We start from the raw sequence: 19,440 nt of genomic DNA, 5'->3' as shown, positions 1-19,440 counted from the left end.
GGCCGGCTGTTCTCGCCGCAGAAGAGAAAGAGCGAAATTGCGCGAGCGGCTGGCGCGGCGCGGCCTGGCGCCCCTCCCCGGCCCTCCCCGGCGTCCTGCCTCCTCCGGGGCGTTTGTATAGTGGACACCTGCAGCACGGGCGGCCGCCGGGGCTTCCCGACACAAGGCGCTGGTACCTGAGCCCTTGACTGGTAATGTACCATAAACGGCTCCTTTCAGGCCCTTTCAGAGCGGGAGCGCGGAGGTCAGCGTGTCTACAAACCCCTCTGTGTCCGCCCCTTCTCCCGGGCCCCGGGTGCCCGGGCCTCCAGCCGCAGAGCCCGCCGGCCCGTGGGAATCGCAACACTTGTGCCACGGCTCGACCGGCAGGGCGGGCGGGGGAGGAGACCACCCGCCCTCCCCGGGCCCGGCCTCCCCCGCCCGCCCCGCGCTCGTTCACAGGGCGCAGTGAGTGGAACGAATGGGTGCTGGCGTCCTCGGACGCTCGCGGAAACCAAAAGATGAGGCGGCAGGGGCCCCCGCCCCGCGGCCGACGCCCACTCCCGCCTCGAAAGGTACCGGATGCCCGCCTGGATGGGCCTCCCTCCGTCCCCCTCCCCTGCCAGCGGGCGCGGCCTGCAGCCAGAGGCCGGGCTCCCAGGGGCGCGATCCCATTAGGGGCGTTAGAAGGTGGTGGGGGTACCTGTGGCTCCGGTGAACTAGAGCACGCGACCCAGGCCGAGGTGGCCCGCAGACCTGCGTATGCGGGGCCAGCTCGGGCGCCGGAGGCGCTGTTGCGAAGGTCACTGGCCGTGGGGGCGAGGCAGCCGTTCGCCATCTCCCAGGGCACCTTTGCGCCCTTTTAGCGCACGCGGCGCTGAGACGCAAAGGTGGATAAAGGGGAAAGTGTCTCTAGTGTTTCCTCAAAACATCGTCCCAATATTTCCCCGAAATGGGGTGAGGGGATGACATGTCATGGAGAGGACACCCCCTCGCAAGACAGTTAGAACCACCTGACTTGCCAACCAAGTTTCCATCTCCCCGGCTGGCAATGGGGACAGAGAGGCGAGAAGACATCGCAGGCGCCCTAAAACTGCTCGCGTCCGGAATCCGCGGGCGCCGCTGGCCAAGGCTACTCAAGTCCGCCCAGCGAGCCTTCGGCCAGCTGGAGAGCCGGCCCGGGGGGCAGGTGGGCGGACGGCGGCGGCGCGGGAGGGAGCGCACGGCCAGAGGCCAGTGCTCAGGCGCGGGGCGCCCCCTCCCGGGGCCGCAGGAACCCCGGGGTTACCTGGGGAGCCGGGCTTTGTCGGCCGCGCTGGCTGTCGGAGGCCCCAGAACTAATTAAACTTCTCTTTTGGCGGAGGGAAGGCTCGCGTCCGGCGGGGGTGGGGGCAGCCCGTGGGCACGGGAATAATCAGCGCCATTCTTGCGCTTCCACAAAACCCGCAGCGCGGCGAGAAGTGAACAGCGGCTGCCTGAATGGCAGTTTCAAAAGGCGACACCTGCAAGCGCGGCCGGTTGTGAATTGAATGGAGTCAAACGCGGCGCCCGCTCGTACCTGAGCCGCGAGCTATTAGTGTCAGGCGCGCCCGGGAGCCGGGCAGGGAAGCGCGCGGCCAGGCCGCCCGCGCTGAATGCGACAAGCTGCGGCGCGGCCGCTCCATGGGAATGTCGCCACTTGTGCCGCTCGCGGTCGGGAGGGGGTGCGCCGCCCTTTCAGAGACAGACACAATTAGGCAAAATGCTCAATGAACATTATAAATGATGTGCGATCGCTCTGCAGATTGCCTGGCAAATCAAATTATATGGTCGCTCGCGGGCGATTTCCATGTGCTTTAAAAACTTAAACAGGTATTCGCCGATTTAAAAAAAAAAAAAAAAAAGAGCCGACTCAGGGATTCCGGAAAATACGACTGAAAGCCTCGGTGTTGAATATTCACACGTCCCCTTTGTTAGAGATTGACTTCACAATGGGCTTGGGGAGGGGGCGCGTTTGCATGAGACACATTTTTTACTGTCTTACATACTGCAGAGGACGGCACCAGAAGTTCGCATTTATTACAACTCACAATTACAGTGGAGCCCTCTTTTTCTTTTAAGACTAAAATTCTTATAATGAATGACTTGAAAGCTACTGTCATTCTAATCAGATGGGCGAAACATTCTAATCAGATGGAAGCTGGCCCGGTGCGCTTTGGGGAGGGGTGGAGAGAGATCCGCGCTTCTGCCTGGCACTGAGTGCGAACACAGGAGGGAGCTGGCTGGGGGAAGCCGGGGCTCCGCGCCCCACACAGCCCAGACTCTGGGCCTCGGGCGCAGCCGGAGGCTCCCCGGCTGCCCACAGACCTCCCCAACGCCGGCTGCGCTCCGGGAGGAACAGCGCGCCGAGTTAGCACAAGCGAGCAGCGCCCTGCGCAGTGCGCCCAGGGCGGCTCCGGCAACAGCACTGGCTTCGGGGGCACCCCGGGCACCCTCACTTCGCTCCAGCTTGGCCCTGCACTCTGCGGCTGGCGACTCTGGAGAAGGGGCAGCTGGAGGCGCCCAGATTGCTCGGACCCCCGCCGAGGCCGGGAGCTGCGCCTCAGGCGAGGGGCTGTCACCGAGGAAGAGCACAGCCGATTTTAACTTCTGAAAAAGGGGGCAAGGAAGCGGCAGCAATCCGCTGCCTCACGTCGCTGCCGATCTCCATCTCATTTTCGATTTTCTACTCTTTTGGTTTTCAGATAATTGGGCCAGAGGGAGGGGTGCACAACCTGGATGCTGGGGACAATTGGCAGATATATATCTATGTATCTTGCTGAGGAAGGACCAGGAGAAAGGAAGACTGGAAATCTGACTGTTTTGGTTGGCTTTTGTCACTTATCCACTGTGTTCTCTTGGGCAAGTAGCTTAATCTCGGGCTTAGCTTCTTTATCCGTGAAATGGGAATAGTATTACCAACGAGTGATGTTTGCCTTTGAGGATTTTTATTACTTAGTAGCGAAGGACAATCTTTATGGTAGGTTGTTATTGTTTGTTATCCTTAAAGTCAAGAGCTATACACAAACTCCAAGATAAAATATCTCACAAACACGAATCTTGGAAAACTATAAAGTGCTGGGCGAGGGGCGGAGGGCTTCTCATCCATCTCCCCTCCCTGTCCCGGCAGAGACTCACCAAGTTGGGAGGAGGCCAAGAATGCTTTCCCCAACTGCTTCTACGTGAGAAGAGGTGCTGGGAGTGACAGGAGGAGAATTTAACCAACATACAGGCCATCTGACAGCGTTTGTGTGAGAGTGTGTGCGCGCGCATAGGCGCGCGACTGTGTTCAGAAGGATTAGATCTCCAATAAATTTACCATTTTCATCTATCATTGTCAAAAGCTTTTCTGCTGGTAGCAGTGACTACTCCATGAATAGCAACTTATGAAGCTCATTTCAAGAGTTAAGATGGCATGTTTCATTGAGAAAGGGCATTTCTTTATTGCAGTTCTGCGGCGTGAGAGTTCTGCAATGGGGAAAGCTAGGGGATCCTCGAAGAGCCAGGTACGCTGGCCTTGGTGCTGAAGGTAACGGCCAGGCCTCTGGAGACAAAAGTCCCTCAAATTAAGGGCCATTGTTAGGGGCTGCTCAAGGAAACGTGATTACACCCTCTTACTACCTCCTGCCTAGAGTGTGAGCTTGTTTCGTGTGTGTGTGTGTGTGTGTGTGTGTGTGTGTGTGTGTGTTTAAAATGAGAACCGCATGTTAAAGCGCAGTGCCTGGAATATAAACAGGCACTCAAGAAATGTCAGTTACTAAATTTCAGTTAATACTTGGACACCTTTCTCTTATCCCCTTCCATGAGTTACTTATTAAATTCAATGTGGGAAACTTTTTACTAAGTAATAGTCTTAGGATATCTTAAAGGTACATGAATTTTTTTCTAGCTGTCTGTCTATTTGGATTTAAATATTATTTTGGGAGAGTTTGGATAGAGAGCAACATGTATCAAAGCCAAGAGTTGTTCACCCAATGTTCTACTTTTGAATGGTAATTTGGTTCTGTATTATCTCTGGGTGCAGAATATGGTGATTCTATCTCAAGAAAAGAGATGATGACTGGGGCAGAGAGTTGTTATAAAGGTACATATGGTTTTAATTAGTGATTTTTTATGAGGTCGCTGAGAAAACAGTTTGTACTGAGTTACGCTGATGATTAAGGCTTCATGCATGTCATTTGTGGGGAATATTTCCCTTGGGCTAAAACATGGTCAGAAAACTAAGAACCAATATTTCTGTTCACTTTTCTGTCACAGGATCTATTCAACCATTAAAAAATCAACCTGCTCATTCAAAACAGATATCAAGTGGAATGTGCACATATGTGTATTTTAGTAAGATGAATAAATGTGAATATTTGGGTTGAAAGCAGGAAAAATAAGATGTATTTGGGATTAAGTTCTGTATACTTGCTAGGGGCAGTCTCAAGTTCTGGCTTCCAATTTCCCAGCAGTCAATACAAAGAGGAAACACAATAAATCCTATAAATCCTATGATTCACCAAAAACAAACAGCTATTTAAGTTACTGATGCCTGAGAGAATTTCTTCCATGTGTCCCCATAAAATGATGATGCCGTGAACATTGACCTCAACAATGTCCCTAAAGCAGAGAGATTTGGGCTGTGAGGACTGGCTTCTATTTTTGCTGTTCATTGTAGCCCTGCACTATCCTCTTTGTCTGAGGAAGGATAAAAGTGCTGAGAAAGGAACCCAGCAAATGTCATGCTTACCCACATTTTTACAGTAATACTGGAATCTGAGTGTTGAAGACAAACTGTTCTGGGAGTCCTTACAGTACAGTTGTTGCAGCTTCTGAAAAATTTGCAAAAATGCTCTGAGTACCCAGCCTGGAATCTAAGGGAAGATCAATGGCATGGCTGCCCTCGGAGAAGACGTGTTTGTGCTGGAGCCCTTGTAGCCATCTCTGGGCTCCAGCTTTAGTGCTGATAAAAACCATCTGGTTAAACTTCACATTCCTAGGCCCCTAACATTCTGATTTAGTAGGTCTGGGTTGCCTCAAACATACATCAGATCTGAGACTACCCAGACCTACTAAAAAAAAATATATATATATATATATATAAAATATATATTTATTTATTTATTTACAATCACTCTAGGTATGCAATGAGATCACCAACATCATTTCCATTTCCTCTGGGACAGAGTTAAACCACAGTTCCTAGCCTCTTCCACAGCTGTGTGAGACTGAGTAATTGAGTCCTAACCAATAGACTGTCAGCAAAATGATGTAGATCCCTTCTAGCACTGGTCCCTAAAACCACTTTTCCCCACTTTGGCCATACCACGTGGCTTGTGGGATCTTAATTCCCTGACCAGGGATTGAACCCCTGCCCATGGCAGTGAAAGCATGGAGTCCTAACCTTTGGATGGCCAGGGAAGTCCCTTAATCCACTCTTGAATCCTCTAAGTTGGTTTTTCCCCTGTCTCGTTATCTGCAGCTGGCTACAGAGCATCTGGCAGAGGACTCTGTAGCCCTGGATGACTGCAGAGACATCTGCAGGTGGGGAGATCCTCAGCCACTGGGTGGGGAGACCATCCTTTACAAGCTGCTAAAGACCCCTGGACTATGAAATGAGCAATGACTAGATCTTCACGCTGTTAAGCTACTGAGACTTGGGGACTGTTTATTACAGCTTCTAGCTTTACTGGCCCTAATACACCAGGTTGATTCTAAAAAGGTCCCATAACCATGTTCGGTGAAGCACTACCTTAGACAAAACTATGGAGAAGAAACTCATTCAGCCTTCTGATGACCATTCATTGATCCGACTCTTTGAGACCTCATGGAAAGTGGCCCACTGGGCTCCTCTGTCCATGGAATTCTCCAGGGAAGAATATTGGAGTGGGTGGCCATTCCCTTCTTCAGGGTATCTTCCTGACCGAGGGATCAAACCCGGGTCTCCCATACTGCAGGCAGATTCTTTACCATCTGAGTCACCAGGGAATTCATTAGCTTGTAAGAATATCTCAGATGATAAAGGCTCCCAGATGTAGTCCAAGAATGGGGGAGAAGTTTCTCTCTGGTGTGCCAAGTCACTTTAGTTGTATCTGACTCTTTGAGAACCTATGGACTACAGCCCACCAGGCTCCTCTGTCCATGGGATTCTCCAGGCAAGAATACTGGAGCAGGTTGCCATGCCCTCCTCCTGGGGATCTTCCTGACCCAGGGATTGAACCTGTGTCTCTTATGTCTCCTGTATTAGCAGGTGGGTCCTTTACCACTAGCGCCAACTGGGAAGCCCATATGCTTGGAAGTCATGACTGCTATGTTTCCTGAATATTTCCCTCTTCTTTCTCTCTTGTCCTTGATCTTGTAACCACTGAGGGAGAAAGATGGGTCTCAGGAAAAAGGGAAGAAGAAGCACTCACATATCAAGACTGACTGTTATGGGGCAGACACTGTATTTAATACTTTCCATGCATCCTTTCATTTATGCTTACACATATTCCTTCAAACCTGACAGTCATATTCCCAATCTCATATTCATATTCATTTTACATTGAAGACTCTAAGGCTTTGTTGGAATTATTGCTCTAAGCATTTGGAAACTTACAGGTGAGCTTATGGCTCTGCTCTTTTAAGGAATCTGGCTTGGTGCTAGAAGTAACCCTGAGCTGTGCATCTTCTCAATGGGAAGATAAAGGGGTGTAAACTAATGTTTAGTGGCATCTGTGGACTCAACCAGCAGTTTGGGGAGATAAACAGATGAACTGACCTGGTTCTGGGAGGAGCTATTCCAAAGGGACCCAAGATGAGCCTGTTTGGACTTGATAATCTCCTTGAACTCCTGGGAAAGGGACATGTTTTGTATAAAGAGCCTTAGAAAGGCACTATTTTTGGCTCTTGAAAAATCCATCTCTAGGGATCAATTCTAATGAAGCATTTTGAAATAGGCAAAAGGCTGTACATGAAAAGCTGAGCCATGATACTGCCTATAGATAGAAAAAGAGGAAATAGCCTAAATATTGTTCAAGTTGATATGCCAGTTACTGATACACCACTAAGTGAAAGATGTGGTCATTAAAATAATTACATGGAGAGTTTGTAAGAACTTTGAAAATGCTTACAGGATAATGTGAAGTGAAAGATATTAATATACAGGTTTGAATACATCTGACTACCATGAAAAATAAAACATCAAAAACTAGTCATGGAGAAAAGATTAGAAAGAAATATACCAAGATATTAACAGTATTTGTCTTTAGGAGAAAGAATTTAGAGGTCCTCTCCCCCTACCCACCCTTATCTGATGTTTTTCAAATGTTCTCTTAAGCTCTTGAATATGTTTTCTAATGGAAATTCATAATAAAAAAAGAAAATTTCAGGGAATTCTCTGGTAGTCCAGTGGTTAAGACTCTGTACTGCCAAATCAAGGGGCATGAGTTTGATCCCTGGTCCGGGAACTCAGATCCCACACAGTGTGTGGTGCAGCCAAAACATTAAAGAGAAAACTTCAAGTGCGAGGAATTTGTTTTTAGGGAAATAGTTAAGAATTAACACTTCAAACTTTTCATCTTGGAAGTGTGAAACACAGCACACAGACAGTAAAATGTGTAAAATATACAACTCAAGAATTTATCAGACAAGCACCCCGGTGGTCAACACCAGGGTGAAGAAAGAGAGCAGGACCTGTCCCCCAGAAGCCCCCTCACGTCCCCTCCCCCCACCAGCCCCTTTCTGGCCCCTAGGAGCAATTCATTTTAAACTTCTCTGGGAACTCCTTTCTTTTCTTTAGAATTTTGTCTCTAAGTCCAAATCCACAAGCGCTCTGATTTCATCTGTAGTTTGGATGTCATGTAGATGGAATCAGACAACCTTCCTTTCTGTCTGCTTTCTTTTCTCCAGCACTCTGAGCAAGTGCATCATCCGTGGTGCTGTGTAGTATTGCCTTGTATTCATGCGAATACACCCATCTTTCTGCAGCATTCTGCTATAGATGGCTCCGGTGTGCACCGCTATGAGTGAGCAAGTCCCTTCGTGCACACCTGCAGACACTTCTTTGACCATAAACCTAGAAATGGAACTTCTGGGTCATGGAGTATGTGTGTCTTTCACTTCAGGAGATAACTCCAAACTATTTTTCACAGTGGTTCTGACAGTTTATACTCCTGGGAGCAGGAAGCATGTACTTGAACTCTTTTTGAAGTGGGAGCATATGGTTCATAAAAGGAGATTCAAGGAATTGGTTTCCAGCCCTTTCCTTTTCTGGGACAGAGTGGGGAAAGTTTCTGTATCAGGTTATAGGGTCTCCAAGGCTCACCATGGGGGCCACCACCTCTGTATGTTGGCTGACCAACATCTAAGCTGACCTCAGAGTAAATCTGCCAACACAGAGAAAGCAATTCTCCACCCAGAGAACTCAGACAGTCAGAAATGACACTGGGGTGAAAAGACTTAGATGCTGAAGAAAGAGTGAAACTCTGGATCTAAATGGATCTCACAGATGAAGTCTTTTTCTGTAGTTCTCAATCTGGGGCCGTTAGGAGGCCATAGAGGTGATAACTGGGGTTCACTGAGCATTATTTTCAATAAGAAATAAAAGCTTAGAGAAACCAACCATTTACTGAGGATTGAAAAGGGTAGGATTTCTAAAGCTTTCCAGCTTGACTCTTGCCTGGAATTATTAATAGATGAATTCATAGTGAGAGTCTGGTTAATTCATTCTCATTACAAGCTTTGGCTGAAAGTCATCTGATGAATAAAAATAGAAAAATTCACTAAAAATTAACATATGCATAATTTCCCCCCCCTCTTTTTTTTTGGGCTGTGCAGCACATAGGATCCTAGTTCCCTGACCAGGGATGGAACCCTTGCCCCCTGCAATGGAAGTAGGGAGTCTTAACTACTGGACTGCCAGGGAAATCCCCATGCATAATCCCTTAAGCCTTGGGCCCATGAGCTCCGTGATGATGAAGAGGTTGGGAAGCATGGAAGGGTTTATCAGGCAGAACATGGGAGCTCTTGGCAACCCCTGAACATGCCCACAACTGCTGGCTCCAATAACTCCTTCTTGGTCATTCTTACTTCCTTGGGCAGGATCTCCCAGGGGTTCCCTCGTGTGATGATGACTTTTAACTATACCTGGGGGCCACAGGGTCTTAGCCTTTAACTGGCCTGTTCCATCAAAGTACAGTAAAAATCACGGAGATGATACCTCCGTAGGAAATACACCTTGGGAGACAGAATGGATGTCACGAGATGATGAGTGGAAAGACTGTATTCATTTTCTGTGGCTGTCATTCAAATGACTGCAAATTTGGTGGCTTCCAACTGTGCAAATATATTGTCTTACGGCCTGTAGGTCCAGCCTGACACAGGTCTCAGTGAACTAAATCAAGATGTCAGCAAGGCTACATCCCTTTTGGAGGCTGGTGAGGGGTGGGGAGTGGGTGAGGGGAGAGGAATCTGTTTTCTTGCCTTTTCTGGATTCTGGAGGCTCCCACATTCCTTGGCTTGTTGCCTGTCTTTCCAGGGACATAGCATGCCTCTAACCAATTTTCCCCCTTGTCATACCTTCTTCTGCATCCTTTTCCCACTTTTAAGAACCCCGTGGTCACATGAGTCCATCTAGCATTCTCTGGGGCCATCTCTCTTTCAGCCGGCTGATTATCAGCTCTAATTCCATCTGCCACCTTAGCTGCCCCTGGATGTGGAACCTACCATAGTCACATGTTGCAGGAACTAGGGTATAGCTATTCTCAGCTTGCTATTATTCTGCCTGCTGCTGCTGCTGCTGCTAAGTCGCTTCAGTCATGTCCGACTCTCTGCCACCCTATAGATGGCAGCTCACCAGGCTCCCCTGTCCCTGGGATTTTCCAGGCAAGAACACTGGAGTAGGCTCAGACCATTCCTTACACAGGCTTGATTGACGTGGGGGTGGTCTCCAACGGGGAAGAGCCCTGGGCAGAGGCGGGGAAAGTGTAAAAACAACTGCCTCCCTGCTTGTTCCTGATCAGGCAGAGGTGCAGAAAGACGAGCAAGTCCTAAGTCCTGTAAATGACCTGACTGTGCACTGCGGTCCTGGAGGGGACATCCTTGTGTTAACTGAAGTATCTATCGACTCTCCAGGTGTTTTCAGGCCACTGCCTGACTTGTTGCTGAGACGCTGATGTGCTGGGTAGTGGTATGTTTGAGCCCTCTCCTCTTGCATCTCAGGAGACATATTGTCTGGAATGTTTCCGGGTGATTGATCGAGGGACTGTGTGTGTGTGTGTGTGTGTGTGTGTGTGTGTGTGTGTGTGTGTGTGTGTGTGTGTGTGTGTGTGTGTGTGTGTGTGTGTGTGTGTGTGTGTGTGTGTGTGTGTGTGTGTGTGTGTGTGTGTGTGTGTGTGTGTGTGTGTGTGTGTGTGTGTGTGTGTGTGTGTGTGTGCGTGTTAGTCGCTCAGTTACGTCTGACTCCTTGCAACCCCATGGACTGGCTTCCCATCAGGCTCCCTGCCCCTGGAATTTTCCAGGCAAGAGTACTGGAGAGGGTAGCCATTCCCTTCTCCAGAGAATCTTCCGGACCCAGGCATGGAACCCAGGTCTCCTGCATTGCAGGCAGGCTGTTTACCGTCTGAACCGGAGAAGTCCAGAAATACCAAGTGGAGGGACTAAAAAGACTATATAACAACGTGGTCATAACAGCTACAGTGAACTGCTATGTGCCAGACGTCAGCCGTAAGTCCTGCATAGGCTCTGTCTTAATATTTGCAAAAGTAGGCATCATCTCTTATTACACAGATTTAGAGATGAGGAAAAGAGGCAGGTAGCCCACCCTGTTGGCCCTCACTCTCCCGCAGGCAGGACCACATCTGGGTCTTTTCTGGAGAATGCTTTCCTCTCTGAACCAGAGGGCTTTGGGGTTGCGCTTTCTCAGCTTTTGCTAAGCCTCGCGGAGCGCACTTGGCTGTCTGTACCTTCTTCCTTGCAGCCTGGCAAATGGAAGCAAGAAGTCGTTACATTTCTAATTGAGCGGATTTAAAAAATGCCAGTTCCCAGGAACGGATGGCAGACTGGCCCTAGGTGCCACCTGGCCCCTTTGAGGCCGCAGCGAGGCTGAGAGGGGCGGGGGGCAGGAGTGGCCAAGGGATTTAGGTCTCCTTTGTCCCCAAACTCTCTTGTTTGGGTGGGGCGGCATCTGTCGTGGGGGACGGCTGTCCTGTAATGAGGCTTGTGGCGTGGCAGTTTCTGCTCCCTGCCCTCGTTGGCATGGGACCAGCCTTTCCAGGATGGGTGTGAGCCTGGTGCCCTCTTTTTGGAGGAGGAAGGGCAGAGCTTTGGAGACTGGCGTTCCAGGCCTTCATTCTGATGCTTCTTTTTATTACTATGGTTCTCACTGGTCTCTCCTGCTGGAACCCCCACACGACCAAGGTAAGGTGCCTGGCTTCCGCCTACCTCAGTATCTAAGCTTGTACTGTTTCCAGGTTCAAATTATTTCCTGCGTGTTACTGTTGCCGCTGAAGGAATTTTCTACAATGCAAATACCATCCTTACTCTTTGGTATGTCTTCACTCACTCCAGTGCTGAAACAGAAGAAGCACATATATAGTTGCTCATTTATTTGCTCATTTATTTATCCTGCTGAATTCTAGCAGAAATTAAGCTGTCTGGATTGCTGGCATACATGGACATCTGGTAGAAGTAACAGATCAGCAACTTATGAGTAACATGTATAAATATAAAATGCCTTTCCTGCTTTACTGAAAAATGATTTTCCATTACGTACATTTTATCCACTGAAACAAAGAATCATGTCAAAAAATTCTTTCAGCTGTTGTGTCAGTAACTGCTTTATATTTCGTTAATGTGGTATGGCTTCTCCTTCTTGAAAATGAAAACAATTCAGGCAATTCTGTTTTCCTTTTGTCAGCAATCTGAGAGACCCCCAAACTTAGAGCAGTGATATGAAGAAAGGGAAAGTGGTTGTTAATAGGAAGCTTAGGGAGTGTGAGTCTGGCTTACTGACAAGGAAGCATCACTGGAAGATGTTTTTAAAGCATTATACCTATGTTTTAAAATGTTTTAAAACATTATACCATAAACAAAGATGATTGTCCTCTTGTTAGAGCCACTTGATTCCTGATCCCCTGCCCCAGCTTCCTTCACTGGTATCCACAGGGAGCCTGGCAAGATGGTTGCCATTGCGGACCCCCAACCAGCAGCCCTGAATGAAGGAGACCTTCCACTCAGATCTGTGAAGCCTCTCCTCACCCTACCTGGTGATGGGAGTCACAGGCCAGCTGACACCAGTAAGTCAGAAAGCCTGAGGCCAGAGCAGAAGACTCCTCTGACACCAGAAGCCTTGGCAATAACTGCCGTTAGGATTTCCATCTTTCCTTTTTTTTTTTTTTCCCAGTTGTGAGTTTAGAGCTGTGAGTGGGCTCTTTTCCAGAGTACTCGGGGCTTTAAAGCTTGTAACAGCCCTAGGAAGTTCTGCTGGGAGAAGATGGCCTTCACTTTAGCATGTTTAACTGTTCTGGTAGCCCCATCCTGCTGTTTGCTCATAGTGAGCTTAGGATATACTGCAATCCTGACTCCCCGCCCTTTCCCTGGTGTCACTATCAACACCTGTCTCCCCATCCCATACTTGTGCAGAGGGTTTTCAGAATCTGTGAGCTGGATGTTAGACAGGGCAACAGTGCATTTCGTTTATTGGTGGGAGCCCATCGTTCGACCTGCTTGTGTTTTGTCTTGTTCTTGGCCATGTGACATGCAGGGTCTTAGTTCTCCAGCCAGGGGTGGAACCCATGCCCCCTGCAGTGGAAGCTGGGAGTCCTAGCCACTGGACCCCCAGGGAATTCCCGTGATTTCTTTTAACAGCTTTATTGAGGATTAATGAACATACCGTACGAACCCATTTAAAGTGTACAATTTTGTGGCTTGTAGAATATTTAATATACTCTAATATACTATATACTGTACTCTAATATACTATATCCATCGCCAGAGTCAATTTTGAACATTTTTATAGTCTCCAAAGCAACTCCACACCTCTTAACTGTCACACCTCTCCCCAGCTTCCTCATCCCTCCAGCTCTAGATAACCACTGATCTCCTTTCTCTCTCTGTACATCTGTCTGTTCTGGACATGCCATAGAATTGGAATCATGCAACATGTGGTCCGTGTAGCTGGCTTTCTCCTCTGAGCTTAATGCTTGCAAGGTTCATCCATATTGTACATGTATCAGTCTTTTACTTCTTTTTTAAAATTTGGACATACATTGTATAATTTATTTTTAACTTTTAAAAGTGGAATTGTACTTGTCTTACAATAGTACATTAGTTTCAGCTGTACGACATACTGATTCACTACGTTTTAGATTATACTCCATATAAAATTATTATACAATATTATTCCTTTTTTTCAAATAATATTCCGTGATACAAATATATCACATCAGTTGATGGCCATTTGGGTTATTTTCCCATTTTGGCTATTATGAATGATACTGCTGTGAACATTTGTGTACAGATTTTTGTGTGGACATATTTCTCTTACATGTACACCTAGGAGCAAACTAGGGTAATTTTATGTTTACACATTTGAGGAACTGCTAGAACATTTTCCAAAGTGGCTGCACCATTTTCCATCTTTACCAGCAGTATGGGCTTCGTGGTAAAGAATCTGCCTGCCAATGCAGGAGACCTGGGTTCAGTCCCTGGGTCAGGAAGATCCTCTGGGTGGAGGAAATGGCAACCCACTCCAGTATTCGTGCCTGCGAAGTCCCATGGGGGAGGAGCCTGGCTGGCTACAGTCCACAGGGTCACAAAGAGTCAGACGTGACTTAGTGACTAAACAACCAGCAGTATATGAGTTACAGTTCCTCCACACCCTCTCCAACACTTGTTATTATCAGTCTGTCTGAGAATAGCCCCTGTAGTGGGTGTGGAGAGCTGTCTCATGGGTTTGATTTGCATTTCCCTGATGGCTGATGGTGTCGAGCACTTTTCATGCACTTATTGGACATTTGTATATCTTCTTTGGAGAGTTAGCTATTCCAGTAGTGTGCCAATTTTAAAAATTGGGTTAATTTTTTAATAATAATAAGGTGTAATAGTTGTTTATATATTCTAGATAGAAGTCCCTTCAGTTTAGTTCAGTCACTCAGTCAGGTCAGACTCTTTGTGACCCCCATGGACTATAGCACGCCAGGCTTCCCTGTCTATCACCAATTCCTGGAGCTTGTTCAAACTCATGTCCATCGAGTCAGTGATGCCATCTAACTATCTCATCCTCTGTCGTCCCCTTCTCCTCCTGTCTTCAGTCTTTCCCAGCATCATCTTTTCCAACAAGTTAGTTCTTCGCATCAGGTGGCCAAAGTATTGCAGCTTCAGCTTCAACATTAGTCCTTCCAGTGAACACTCAGGACTGATTTCCTTTAGGATTGACTAAAGGAGACTAGGTTTAATCTCCTTGCAGTCCAAGGGACCCTCAAGAGTCTTCTCCAACACCGCAGTTCAAAAGCATCAGTTCTTCAGTGCTCAGCCTTCTTTATGGTCCAACTCTCACATCCATATGTGACTACTGGAAAAACCATAGCTTTGACTAGATGGACCTTTGTTGGCAAAGTAATGTCTCTGCTTTTTAATATTCTGTCTAGGTTGGTCATAGTTTTTCCTCCAAGGAGCAAGCATCTTAATTTCACTGCTGCAGTCACCATCTGCAGTGATTTTGGAGCCCCAAAAATAAAGTCTGACACTGTTTCCATTGTTTCCACATCTATTTGCCATCAAGTGATGGGACCAGATGCCATGATCTATTTTTTGAATGTTGAGTTTTAAGCCAACTTTTTCACTCTCCTCTTTCACTTTTAGCAAGAGGCTCTTTAGTTCTTATTTGCTTTCTGCCATAAGGATGGTGTCATCTGCATATCTGAAGTTATTGATATTTCTCCTGGCAATCTTGATTCCAGCTTGTGCTTCATTCAGCCTGGCATTTTGCATGATGTACTCTGCATATAAGTTAAATAAATAGGGTGACAATATACAGCCTTGATGTACTCCTTTCCCAATTTTGAACCAGTTAGTTGTTCCAAGTGCAGTTCTAACTGTTGCTTCTTGACCTGCATACAGATTTTAGAATGCAGGTACGGCGGTCCCATCTCTTTAAGAATTTTCCACAGTTTGTTGTGATCCACACAGTCAAAGGCTTTAGTGTAGTCAATAAAGCAGGTAGATGTTTTTCTGGAACTCTCTTGCTTTTTCAGTGATCAGCAGATGTTGGCAATTTGATCTCTGGTTCCTCTGCCTTTTCTAAATCCAGCTTGAACATCTGGAACTTCTCAGTTCATGTACTGTTGAAGCCTGGCTTGGAGAATTTTGAGCATTACTTTGCTAGTGTGTGAGGTGAGTATAAGTGCAATTGTGTGGTAATTTGAACATTCTTTGGCATTGCCTTTCTTCAGAATTGGAACGAAAACTGACCTTTTCCAGTCCTGTGGAAACTCAGCTCCACTGCTGAGTTTTCCAAATTTGCTGGCATATTGAGTGCAGCACTTTAACAGTATTATCTTTTAGGATATGAAACAGCTCAACTGGAATTCCATCACCTCCACTAGCTTTGTTCGTAATGACGCTTCCTAAGGCCCACTTGACAAGTTCCTCACCACATATATAATTTGCAAAAGTTTTCTCCTATTCTGTATGGTTTCTTTTCATTTTCTTGATATCCTTGGAAATGTAAAAGTTTTCAATTTTGATGATATCCAGCTTATTCTTCATTCGTTGCTTGTGTTTTTGGTGTCATACCTAAGAACCATTTCCTAAGTTTATGAGTTAGAAAAATCTTTAGGGCTTCCCTGGTGGCTCAGTGGTGAGCTGCCCATGCAGGAGACTTGCATTCAATCCCTGGTCTGGGAAGATCCCGCATGCCCGCAGACTAGCTAAGCCCGTGTACCACAGGTACTGACCCTGTGCTCGAGAGCTCAGGAGCTGCAACTGCTGAGCCCATGTGCCACAACAAGAGAAGCCACTGCAATGAGAAGCCTGCACACCACAACGAGGGAGTAGCTGCTGCTCTCCACACCTAGAGGAAAGCCCAAGCACAATGAAGACCCAGCGCAGCCAAAAATAAATAAAAATTAAAAAAATCTTCATCTATCATCCAACATATATTTTCTCTTTTCCATACTGGTGTCATCCTCTAATTTAACAAGCTGATAATGTCTGTCCTTATGGATGTGAGTAATACCCACTCCAGTATTCTTGGGCTTCCCTGGTGACTCAGCTGGTAAAGAATCTGCCTGTGATGCATGAGACCTGGGTTCGATCCCTGGGTTGGGAAATTCCCTTGGAGAAGGGAACAGCTACCTGCTCCAGTATTCTGGCCCGGAGAATCCTATGGACTGTATAGTCCACGGAGTCGCAGAGAGCTGGACACGACTGAGCGACTTTCACATAGTGTATAGTCAGTAAGATGTGTACCTACACATCTGTGTAACCACCCTCTCTCTTATTTCCGGGCAGAACTCTATGCTAATGCAGTGGGGGGTTCAGGCAGTGGCAGCACCATCCTGGGGTTCAAATCCCATTCTCAGCTTATATTATTCATGACCTTGGGCAAGTTACTTAACCCTCCTCATCAATCTGAGGTCAGTTTTCTCAACTTTAAAATGTAGGTAATAGTAGTGAACATAAAGTGCTAGTCACTCAGTCATGTCTAACTCTTTACGACCCCATAGACTGTAGCCTACAAGGCTCCTCTGTCCATAGGGATTCTCCAGGCAAGAATACCCGAGTGGGTTCCAGGGGAACCAGGGGATCTTCCTGACCCAGGGATTGAAGCCAGGTCTCCTGCATTGCAGGTGGATTCTTTACCATCTGAGCCACCAGAGAAGTCCCAGGTAATTATAGTACTTATTACTGAGTTCATAGGGCATTTCTGAGGATGAAATGCGTTAATACACAGAGAAAGCCCTTGCTTGTTCCTTCCTTTTCTTATTTTACACCATGTTCATGAGAATATTGTTTATTCCATAAAAACTAATTAACTCCTAATGTGCGCCTTGCACTCTGTTGGATTCTGAGGCTAAAACTTTTTGGAGAAAATTAAAACAGATTTCTTTCCTCAAGACATTAACAGTTTAATAAGGAATTCAGATTTTAAATAATCATATAATGGACTTTGAGGTATAATTTTTTACAGAGTGAGTGGGATCTCAGAAGGATCCACTAGCCCCTGGCTGTGGGTTGACAAGGTTTAAGGGTGGGTACCAAGAAGGAGGGAGGGTGTTTTAAGAATTCGGTTGAAATTCAGAGGCACTGTTTTCCCAGCAGTTCCTGGCTACAGAATGGCCAGTCACAGCCAATAAGAGGATGTTGTTGACCTTGACGGACAGTCTGCTAGGCCTAAAGCACAGCAGAAGCAGAAAAGATGCATTTGTGTAGGTGGTTCTTAATGCAGAGCCAGCCCCTACGATGTTGTTGTTGTCCAGTGGTTCAGTCGTGTCCAACTCTTTGCGACCCCATGGACTGCGCACGCCAGGCTTCTGGGTCCTTCACCATCTTCTGGAGTTTCCTCAAACTCATGTCCATTGAGTCAGTGATGCCATCCAACCATCTCATCCTCTGTCGTCCCCTTCTCCTGCCTTCAATCTTTCTCAGCAGAAGAAAAAAAATCACAGTCAAGTCCCCTTGAAAACAGATCCTTAAAATGTTGTCTGTTGAAAATATATGAAAAGTGATCAGCTCAATCTGGTAAACTGTTTATACTCATAAACCATTCTCCCATCCCCTACTCCACCCCCACCCCCCAGCATTCTTGAGGATTTATTCCTCACTGTGCATCCAGTTAATGGTCTTTCTAAGGCAAGATTTCTCTAATTATTCTACTCCCTATTAAGAAGGCAGAGAATCTTCACATTGTTAAATACATCACCACAGCAGTATTATTTGTTTGTTTGAAGTCTGTGGGTTGCTAGGTAAAAAGATACAGAATACATATTTCTAGCTATGATTACTTCTGATTTTTTTTTTTTAATGTCTGGGGGAGGGGGAGAGATGAGGGAGGAGGTTGGCCAGCAGCTTCCCAAACCTCAGTGAATGATTCTAAAGCAGTCATTTGGCTCCCTCTGGTGGACTTTTCCAGAATTACTCATTCCCCCTACTAAAAGCTTGTTACAAACAACAAACTCACACTCGTTTGGAAAATGGAAAGGAGCAATGTAACAGTCTACCAACCCAAACTCTCAGTTGTATGTCAAGGGTGAGGGGAATTGGCTGATGTCTAGCCAGAGAAAGAGCTTAACGGAAGAGAGAAAATTGATTCAACTCTGCCCCATGCAACAGAGATGCAGCATTTTAGCAATATTCATATATCAGTTTTCTAGTTACCAATCCTATCTATACCCTACCACCCTAGTCTACAGCAAAAAGCCCATTCAGATTCAGTACAACTCAGGGTCACACTACCCCTCACAGCCCTCTTAAAAAAAAAAAAAGTGTTCAAGTAAAATTGAATGACGCCCTCTATTGGCTCAGATAAGTCACATTTGTGAGATTTTTTTTTTTTTTCTTCATTTGGAATACTCAGAGTCTATGCCTAAACAGAGCTGTTTCTGAGGCTCTCAGACTTCCAGGACCCCCCTCCGCCCCCGCCCATTGGTTGTATGTTTCTAATTGTTTGATAAAAGACACTTAATTATAAACAGTCAGTGAAGCTCATGCGCAATTTGCATTCTGTGCACTGTGTGTGTACTTGGCTTGCTGGTGGGATATCACAGGGGTGGAAGATCACTGGGGTGCCAAGGCTTTCTGGGGTCCAAGCAATGCCCCCTGGAGGACAAAAGTGGGTCGGGTCAGACACTGCTCACCCCCTGAGTATTTCCTTCTACCTGTGGGGTCCTCTGAACTCCCTCCTCAGCCCCCATTTCCTGCCCACCTCTCTGTGATGCTATGTTATTAGATGGGACCAGTTGTGCCTGGAGCCCATTGTGATGGCTGAGCCATGGGACTCCAGGGAAGGGGTGTTTGTCCTTGGTGGCGTCTCGCTGTCCACAGACTTTGGCTTCAGTCCACTGACTCAGGGCAAACCGGAGGCTAGTTTCTCATGCGTTCTCTTCTCCTCAGCCCCACATGCGTCTTCTCTAACCTCACCAGGGCTGCCCTCTACCCCCACCCCCATACAACTTCTAATTGCAGTAGGAGAAAGTACTGAAAACTTAAAGGCGACACACTAAGCATTTGGGCTGTTAAATATATTTTTAGCGATCAACTCTGAATTATAAAGTTTATCTCACATCCAATAGAGAAGGAGAATGACCCAAGAGGAAGGAAGCGGGGTGAGAGAGACTTTAATTAAACAATTTATATACACACATATACATAGGTGTAATAGGATCTATAAACAAAATGTACATATATATGTATATAAGGACTTCCCTGGTGGCTCAGATGGTAAAGCGTCTGTCTACAATGCAGGAGACCTGGGTTCGATCC

This window comes from Ovis aries, chromosome 13 (genome assembly GCF_016772045.2).
Source record: "Ovis aries strain OAR_USU_Benz2616 breed Rambouillet chromosome 13, ARS-UI_Ramb_v3.0, whole genome shotgun sequence".
NCBI classification, from domain to species: Eukaryota; Metazoa; Chordata; class Mammalia; order Artiodactyla; family Bovidae; genus Ovis; species Ovis aries.
This window is presented reverse-complemented; position numbering follows the sequence as displayed.